Source organism: Oryctolagus cuniculus, chromosome 10, assembly GCF_051225735.1.
Source record: "Oryctolagus cuniculus isolate XC-2025 breed Fujian yellow rabbit chromosome 10, ASM5122573v1, whole genome shotgun sequence".
NCBI classification, from domain to species: Eukaryota; Metazoa; Chordata; class Mammalia; order Lagomorpha; family Leporidae; genus Oryctolagus; species Oryctolagus cuniculus.
The window spans coordinates 69205339-69214691 of NC_142876.1; the positions used below are offsets into that span (position 1 = coordinate 69205339).

The 9353-nt window shown below is 48.7% G+C and overlaps 1 pseudogene; it reads right to left on the reverse strand.

The window, feature by feature from the left end:
- Positions 1–2227: 2227 nt before the first annotated feature.
- LOC100350492 (kelch repeat and BTB domain-containing protein 6-like) lies at positions 2228–9022 on the reverse strand (annotated as a pseudogene).
- Positions 9023–9353: the final 331 nt, after the last annotated feature.

Below are 9353 nucleotides of genomic sequence, written 5' to 3' on the forward strand. Positions count from 1 at the left end.
TATCCAAATAAGAGTGGAAAATTAAAAAATGAATGAAACTCTGCCATCTCCTATCACAATCATTTTAAATTTGTGTATGTATTTTATATGACTTCTTAAACTAGAATACCAATGCCATAATTTGCAAAGCACTTTAGATACACTCCCATTGAACAAATGTTTTTGAAATACCTACTTATATACCAAACCGTAATACAGTTGGCCCTCTGTATTTGCAGAATTCCCATCAGCAGATTCAACCAATTGCAGATCAAAAATAATAAACCACAAAAATTTTTCCAGAAAATTCCATAGAGCGAAATTTGAATGTGTCATGGGTCAAGTACTATGCTGAGTCCATACTAATGAAGTAATGTGTAGGCACTGTTTTAGGTATTCTCAATAATCTGGAGATGATTTAAAGCATCCAGGGTAGGGGTGGGTATTGTGGGGCGACATGTTTAAGCCTCTGCTTGGGAAGCTCACACTTTATGTTAGAGTGTCAGTTTTTGTCCCAGCTACTTCACTTCTAATACAGTTTCCTGCTAATGCATCCTGGGAGGCAGCAGATGATGGTTCAAGTCCCTGGGCCCCTACTACCTACATAGGAGACCTGGATAGAGCTCTAGGCTCCTTGCTTTGGCCTGGCCTATCCCTGACATTTGAGAAGTGAACCAGCAAATGGAAACTCTCTCTCTCTGGCTCTGTGTGTCTATCTTTCTTGTTGTGTCACTCTACCTTTAAAGTAAATGAAAATAAGTATTAAAAAAACCTTTCTCTTTAAAGTATATAGGTAATGTGCATATGTTATATGCAAATATCAGCGTCACTTCATAGAAGGGACTTGAACATTCCCAGATTCTTCTATCTGCAGAGGGTCCTGGAACCAATCCCCTGTGGATACTAAGAAGTGACTCAGCTGGTTTTGGAGATGCGGCAATAGGCTTAGGAATTAGTAGTGCAAAACAGATGTGCTAATCAATAAATAAGGTGTTTCCAGTGCTTTCACAGCACCTGAGCAGGTGCCATGGAGTAAAATAAGGAAGGCATCACTTGTTCTACTTAAGATACAGGAAAGAGGCTTCTTCAAAGAGAGGAAGAGGCCAGCAGGGTCAGGAAGGACTACGTCAGCAACCCTGAGGAGCACAAACCTCCTGCAGGAGGGCTAGAGTGCTGGTTGGTAAGTGATCCGCTCAGATCCGCTCAACTCAACCCCACCCTTCTGTACTCTGCAATCTGATGCTTAGGCTGACTCCACAAGTACACTTCTCTTTGGCCAGCTGGTTCCCTGTTAGGATCCAGCACTATGAGTGCTGGAAAGAGACGGGATGGGGTGGGAGGGCTAGAAGAGAACAAGCTGCTTGTTAGCACCCTTTGGCTCCACAGCTGGAGCAGCCTCACTGTGTCTTGTAGAGGTTACAACCCCAGCTACACGGCACCGTTTCCTGTTTCCTGGAGGTCCCCCTGTCTTAGCCTTCTGGGACAGGCACAGTGGTGCCCTTGCCTAAGATCTGGTTCCCAGTTCTGTAACACTCCTCCTCCCACCTTTGGGGTTCTGACATCCCAACCCCACCCTCTGTTTCCCCACCGCTAACCTTGATAGCTGCTTCTAAGTTTGCTATATTTGCTGCTTCTATTTTTTGCCTGCTCACTCAATTTTTTAAATTAAATTCTGTTGAAATGCTGAGAGTTATTTCTATTTTCTTGACTGAACCATGACTTTTGTCATACTGGTGTGAGTAGACCAAGGAAACACTCTCAAACATTACATTACAGGATTGACATGGATGTGTCTTTGGCCTTGACCACAGGGCTAAGCTCCTGCTGGCAGGAAAAAGAATACAGGTTGAGCATCCCTAATCTGAAAATCTAAAATTGAAGTGCTCCAAATTCTGAAACTTTTTGAGCACAACACAATACCACAAGCGGAAAATTTTATACCACAACTCTGTTTCATGCACAAAATTATTTAAAATATTGTATCAAACAACCTTCACACAATATGTATGAGGTGTGTATTGGGAGGCAGGCGCTGTGGCATAGCAGGTTAAGCCTCTGCTTGCGCAGCTAGCATTCAATTTGGGCAATGGTTTGAGTCCTGGCTGCTCTACTTCCAATCCAGCTCCCTGCTTATGGTCGGGGAAAGCAGTGGAAGATGGCCCAAGTACTCTGGCCCCTGCCACCCACAAGGGAGACCCAGAAGAAGCTCCTGGCTCCTGATGAAATTTATAGGAAAAGCACAGTTAGAGAGAGATCTTCCATCTGCTGGTTTACTCCCCAAATGGCCACAATGGCTGGAGCTGGGCCAATCTGAACCCAGGAGCCAGGAGTTTCTTCTGGGTCTCCCACATGGGTATAGGGGCCCAAGGACTTCAGCCATCTTCCACTGCTTTCTGAGGAGCATTAGCAGAGAGCTGGATGGGAAGTGGAGCGGCTGGGACTCGAACTGGCGCCCAAATGGGATGCTGGAGCTGCAGGCAGCGGCTTTACCCACTATGCCACAGCACCAACCCCTAAAAACTGGATGTAAAAGTTACAGTGCCTGTGGCACAAAACAATGTAAAATTTACTGGAACACTAAATTACTATAATAAAGCACAACTGTTAGCAAACAAGGAAATCAACACTGGACTCTTAGAGTAAACTACTAAACAGGTTGATTCCTCTGACTGCTAAAATTTTGTAACATAAAGTTACATTAGTATTTCAAGCATGACCCTGTTCTAAACCAAACCTGCAGTTAATTAACTCCTGCCTGCCCTGTAGGAAATGTTTTCCCTTTAAGATACTTTCCATCCACAGCAGTAAAAACACCTGGTGTCTCAATGTTGTTATAACAAACCCTGCTGAGCTTGTGCGTTTCAATACACCCACAAATCTTCATCAGCCATAGAACTTGAACTACTTGGCTCAGAGCCCAGCTCATTGAATCCACCCGAGTCCCATTCAGTACTAGATTCACTTGGTATATCATCCTCTTCAGTGAGGAAACTCTGACCAGGCTCAAGGCAGCAAGGATAAACCTGAGCTGAGAGGCAAAAAAAGTAAGAGTCGAACTGCAAGAGGCCTAACGGAGTGCCTATATTTATCCATCGGTCTTCTGTAGTATCATATTCATACACAGTCACTTGGTTCTTTTTCCATCCTGAGTTGCGGGAGGTGATAAGCAACAATTTTTGACCATGGCTGATAATCCTGTGGTTGTTGGTCTCTGCCACCATGGGAATATTATTAATCTGCCTCCAATGTGCTCTGAATGGGTTGTAAATCTTCATGACTGGTAAGTCACAGATACAATAGATCTCATCATTGAAGACACATGCTTCGTGAAAGTTACTGCGCTTAACAGAAAGACACTTCAAGCCAGCGCCATGGCTCACTAGGCTAATCCTCCGCCTTGCGGCACCAGCACACCAGGTTCTAGTCCCAGTCAGGGCGCTGGATTCTGTCCCGGTTGCCCCTCTTCCAGGCCAGCTCTCTGCTGTGGCTAGGGAGTACAGTGGAGGATGGCCCAAGTACTTGGGCCCTGCACCCCATGGGAGACCAGGATAAGTACCTGGCTCCTGCCATCGGATCAGAGCGGTGCGCCGGCTGCAGCGTGCCAGCCGCGGCGGCCACTGGAGGGTGAACCAACGGCAGAAAGAAGACCTGTCTCTCTCTCTCACTGTCCACTCTGCCTGTCAAAAAAGACACTTCAGCCTCACATTGTGGCTAGGATCGTAATGATACATGCGCTTACTGTTGAGGGTATAGAGAGTTTCGAGATATGATTAGGTCAAAAGACATAAAAGAATGAGGTAGTGAGGCCACTAATACCCATTGGCTGAACACTGTAACACTCCACTTTCTTCAATTTAACTCCAGTAATAGGGTCTCGCCCACCCAAAATGTAAATATAGCCACGGAGATATGTGATAGTCATACCCTCATGACACAGCAAGTGGTCTGGAAGTTGCTGCCAACTATTTTGGGCCGGTGTGTACACCCAGAGTTCCTTCCTGGACTGGGCAGCTAGATAGATATCATGATCTGGAGAGATACAAACAGTAAAAGTCACGACAGCCCCAGTAAGAGCAAGGCAGGTCAAAGGTGAGGGCACTTTGTAAATATCCCCAGAGTACGGTCACAACAGATAAAGGGATCTTTGGGACGTCCAAATAAGATCACCATCTCCTTGGCACACACACCCAGCCTCTGGAGGGGATTTTCTCCTGCAGATACAACAGAGCTGCTGGCATTGCTGGTGCTGTCTGGCATCGGCACCAGAGACATCTGGCATGTCACCGTAGCGCATCCACAAGGCCTTCACAATAACGTCCAGGCAGTACTTCTTCACAGTGGGCTTGGCCAGCAGCCCTTCCAGGTAGTCCTGTTCATCTTTGGTAAACAGTGTCCAGCGGACGCACTTGAAGACTTCCACAGCACTGGGACCCCGCTCTTTGGGGCCAGCTTCTATCCACTTCAGGGCCACATGGCCCACCACCTGCTCGCTCTCTGTGTTCAGACTATCTAGGCCCAGGATGGCCAGCAGCTGGGCTAGGGTCCGATCTGCTAGTCTCCTCAGGAACTGAACCCATCCGGCTGAGCTGCTTGAAGTCGTGAGCTATAAAGGACTGGGCCTGAGATCTCAGCTTGGCGTGGCCAAAGGTATTAGCAAACTTGAAGATGGCCGTGCAGTTGGCCAGATCAAGACTAAGGCTAAGAAGGAGGCAGAGGCCTCCCGCACATACTCGAGCTGCAGCACGTCAGAGGAGGCGAAGAGGCCCTGCGCATTGGCCTCACTCAGGGACACACAGCCCGTGTAGCAGTACTCTAACAGGGCCTCGAAGGACTCGGCGTCCACGCCGTGCATGGTCACACTGGCCTGCTGGCTCTCGCACGTGCCGCCCGTGAACATGCTCTGGAAGTAGGGGCACGAGGTGGCCAGCATGTTGCGGTTGCAGGGGAACAGGCGCCCGCTGCCAGGCCCGCAGCCGGGCGACACCACCTCGGTGGTCACATCGCACAGCAGCCGCGAGTCACAGAACGACCTGAGCTGTGCCAGCGGGGCTGCAGAATGGGCTGAGTCCTGCAATTCCTGGGGCCCTCTTAAGAAAGCTGAAACTGTGCGCTTCTCAAACTTCTCGGGCCCCCTCCCACCCTGGGGCTGGCGAGGCCGCGAGAACGCGGAGCGTCTTCCCTGGACTGCATGGTGGAGATGGCGGCGGAGCTCTGAGGTGGGGGGTGGGGGGTGAGATCGAGAGAGAGAGAGAGAGAGAGAGAGCGAGCTGCTGGGACGCGACTCCGGCGTCGCCTCACCCTTCCCTCGCTGACACCAGGACAGCAACGTCTCCGAAGACACTGAGGTGCGGGCCCATCCTCCAGTTCAGCACTGAGCGCGCAGCCTCGGCCCCTCCTCGCGTAACACAGTTGGGAACTCACCCTCCTACCTTCCGTGTGCCCTCTTTCCCGCCTCTGCGTAACCTCACAGGAACCGCTGAGCCGGAGCCGCCTCTACCGCGTACCGGGAGTCCAGAACTACCACTCCCAGGTTGCCTTGCGCGCCTCGAGGCATGCTGGCGCCCCTCCTCCCAAGCATCTTGGGTGAGCCCGCTCAACCCTGAAGAGGAATGCAGAGCACGTGGCTGTCACCACCGTTCGTCAAACTAGTGGTTCGTGGTGACCAAGTGTCTACTGATGAGCGTGGAGGACCACGAAGCCGCACTCGACTGTTAACGGCAGCTTTGATGATGACAGGGTAGTGGTATGGGGTTGCTACTTCTCACGGCATAGGAAAATTTACAGAAAGAAGAGCAAAAGACCGCTTCTGGGCTATTTTGAGGCAAGGAATCCAGTGTCCAAGAGTATGGCTAGAGGAGTAGGAGATTAGGGGTAATTGAATAAACACTTTTAATTTTTTTTAAAAATCGTTTACTCCTTTTGAAGGCAGAGAGAGACGGACTTACATAGATCTCCTTCCTGCTGATTTACTCCTCATATGGCTGAAATGGCCAGGGCTTGAGCCCGGAGCCTGGAAACCCACCCAGGTCTCATGTTGGGTGGCAACGACTTGAGTCATCATTTACCCCCTCCCATGATGCATTAGCAGGAACCTGGATGGGAAGCAGAGTAGCTGAGACTAACCAGCAGACCGAAAATGGAATGCAGACCTCCCAAGAGGCGACTTAACTGCTGTGCCAAACACATGCCCCCCCTAAGTAAATATTGTTTTTAAAATATTTGAGAGGCAGAGAGCGAGCTCCTATCCATGGTTGACTCCCCAAATGCCTGCAACAGCTGAGGCTTGGCTGGGTTGAAGCCAAGAGCTGGCAACATAATACAAGTCTCCCATGTAGGAGGCAAGAATTCAACTGTTAGAGTCATCACCACTCACCTCTGCCTCCCAGTGTCTGCATTAGCAGGAAACTGGAATCAGGAGCCAGAGCTGGGAACTGAACCCAGGTATCTGATATGGGATGTGGTGTCTTAAGTGGAGTCTCAGACACTAGACAAAACCACCCCTGCCCCTAGGAATAATCAATGAGAAATCTATTGCAAATTAAAATTAATAGCTTCCTACTTGTTTGATAAAAGGCCATTCGGAAATACAGAATACATATGAAAGTGTATTTGAATTATTTTATTGTACTAGAGCAACTTAAACCCAGCTAACAAACGTGTCTGGACTTGGGATGCCAACTCTCACAACAGCTAGAGCATAGCTTCTCCTTGCTCTATAGCTTAGCTTAGAGCTGTAGATTCCTAGAGCTGGAGGAGGTGGCCAGTTTCTCCTCCCATACCTGCAGGCAGGCATCAGCCTCTACTTGAAGGCTGCCGGTGCGGGCTCGCCAGCCTTCTGCAGCTCACCCCACCTTTGAACAGGAATCTGGGAGAATTTCCAGATCTTGAGCAATGCCCTGCCTCACTGTACTTTTCTATTTTTAGTCATAGGAGTCAGGTAGACAATCCTGGCCCAAGGGTAGATTCAGAATTAGTGAGTAGTGCTCACCTTACTCAATTAGGGGTGGGAGTGGGGACTCCTTTAGAAACAGAGATAACCCTTATGAACAGAAAATGAGGCTGAGGCTTGGGAAGGGTGTCACAGCAAATGCCCCCTGTTCTGCCCCCTTTTCCTGAGAACAGGTTATGTCACCTGACTCTTCACCACAGCTAGATCTTTCCTTTTCCAAGATAAGTGCCTAATCCACTCAGTCACTCCCTTGGAGCTGTTCTCATCCATCAGCACTCCTTCCAAAGAATGGCGTCAGTGGCAGTCACCTCTGGGAGGGAAAATGGGAAAACAGCAGCTGGCTGTTTCAGTCCATGCTCTCCTTGGAGGATTTTTTTTCTGTACATGACTGTATGTATTTTTTTTTAAGATTTACTTATTTATTTGAAAGGCAGAGTTACAGAGAGAGGAAGAGACACATAGATCTTCTGAAATCCATTGATTCACTCCCTAAATGGCCACAAACCAGGAGCCTGGGTCTCCCATATGGGTAACAGGGGCCCAAGCACTTAGGCCATCTTCTGATGTCTTTCCAGGTGCATTAGCAGGGAGCTTGACTGGAAGTGGAGCAGCCAGGATTCAAATTGGCACTCTCATGGGATGCCTGGCATTTCAGGCATCGACTTAACCTGCTATGCTACAACGTTAGTTCCATGACTGTATATTTAAATACATTCAGCCATATATTTATATATGAACTCTTTAGAGCATGCCTGGAACTGAACATGAATCTTCTTGGATTGATATAGACAAGCATATAGGATAAAATTCAATTAGGTTTGGAAGCTGGGGACCACGCCTTCACCGCACCCCCTGTGTGATATCATGCCCCTACCTGACCCCACCTGTATGCCCACCTGCCAATCCAGCTACATCACCACTCCCCTTTGAAAGTGGATAAAAGGAATGGAGCATGGTGGGCCCAGGCCTTTTTTCCCCTTTTTCGCCATTATGGACTTTAGTTGCTGTTGTTGCCCTGCGCCTTTGGGGCACGTGGCCTTTGGAGCACCTGCACTCTCTGCCTTCTGTGCTCTCTGCCTTCGCTTTGTTGTCCATGATAAGCTGCTAGTGGTAACTGCTCTTAACCAAAGGCTTGCTGCATGTGGCTCTTGACCTGCTCTCTGCTTGGTATGGCCCCAACTTAATTTCCGGACTTTCCTTTCTCCCTTAAAGCCCTCACTCTCCTATGCATTTCTCTCACTGAGTAAAAAGCTTAAAAACTTACCATGCTGCCTGGTCTATTTGAGCCAGTATTCAGAATTGTTGTCTGAATTCATGGCAAGAACCCACACACCTTATTAATTTAGGGAAATATTAATAAGCCAATCAGTATCAGGATGACAGATAATATGCCACGTGCTTCGAGACATCAGAGCTGATACACTGCTGATTCCTAGACTGACTGGTCAACCCCGCACTCCCGTTCCGCACTTCTTCAGTTCCTGCGTTACACCTAAATGCAGGCGTTTACCATCACACCAAGTACATTTTCGCTTGTTATAGTCCATTATCCACCATTAATGAGCTCCCTCGGGCTTGTCGAGACATGCTTTCATTCACTCAATTCTGAATTCATGAAGGACCTACTGGATTCGAAGACAAAGAAAAGCAAATATTTGCATAGTGTGACTATGCCTAGAGCTGAGTGGGAGTGAGCTGGGCTGCCGGGACCTGAGGGCCTGAAGGAAGGGAAGGACAGGAGTGGAAAAGTACGGGGCACTGAGTCAGTTGGGGAGGTGTCCGTCAGCCTCCCCAGGTAAGAAGGTTCTCACCTGGGGCAGTTCTATGATGGTGCATGTTTACCGAGGTGCCTGGGCTAGATGTGCAGACGCACTGATGACTGACTGGAGCGGGGGTGCCGAATATGGGTCTTCTGCCTGCAACTCCTGCAAACTGCAGTGCATCCACTGAGAAACTGGATAAGAAAGTAGCCCTCTGCCCTTTGTCTAACAGCAGGCCTCCCTTAGCTGCCTGTTATACTAACAACCCATGCTAGCCATTTGGCCACCTGGTGCATGGTAACTTAATATCCCATAATAGTTATCATTGTTAAAAATCTGCTGGGCCATCTTTTTTTTTTTTTTGTTCCAAGAGAATGCAAGAGAAGAAAAAGGGTGTATGTGGGGGGAAGAGTTATCTTCCTTTCACTGGTTCACTCCCCAAATGGCTGCAACAGACAGGGCTGGCCCAGCTTAAGCCAGAATCCAGAAACTCCATCTGAGTCTCCCACAAGGGTGACTGGGGTCCAAGCACTGGGCATCTTTTGCTGCTTTCCCAGGCACACTAGCAGGAAGCTGGATCAGAAGAGGAGAAGCTTGAACAGGAACATGAAACCAGCACTTCCATTTGGAAGTCAAAGCTGTGGCTTACAATGCTGGCCCTGATT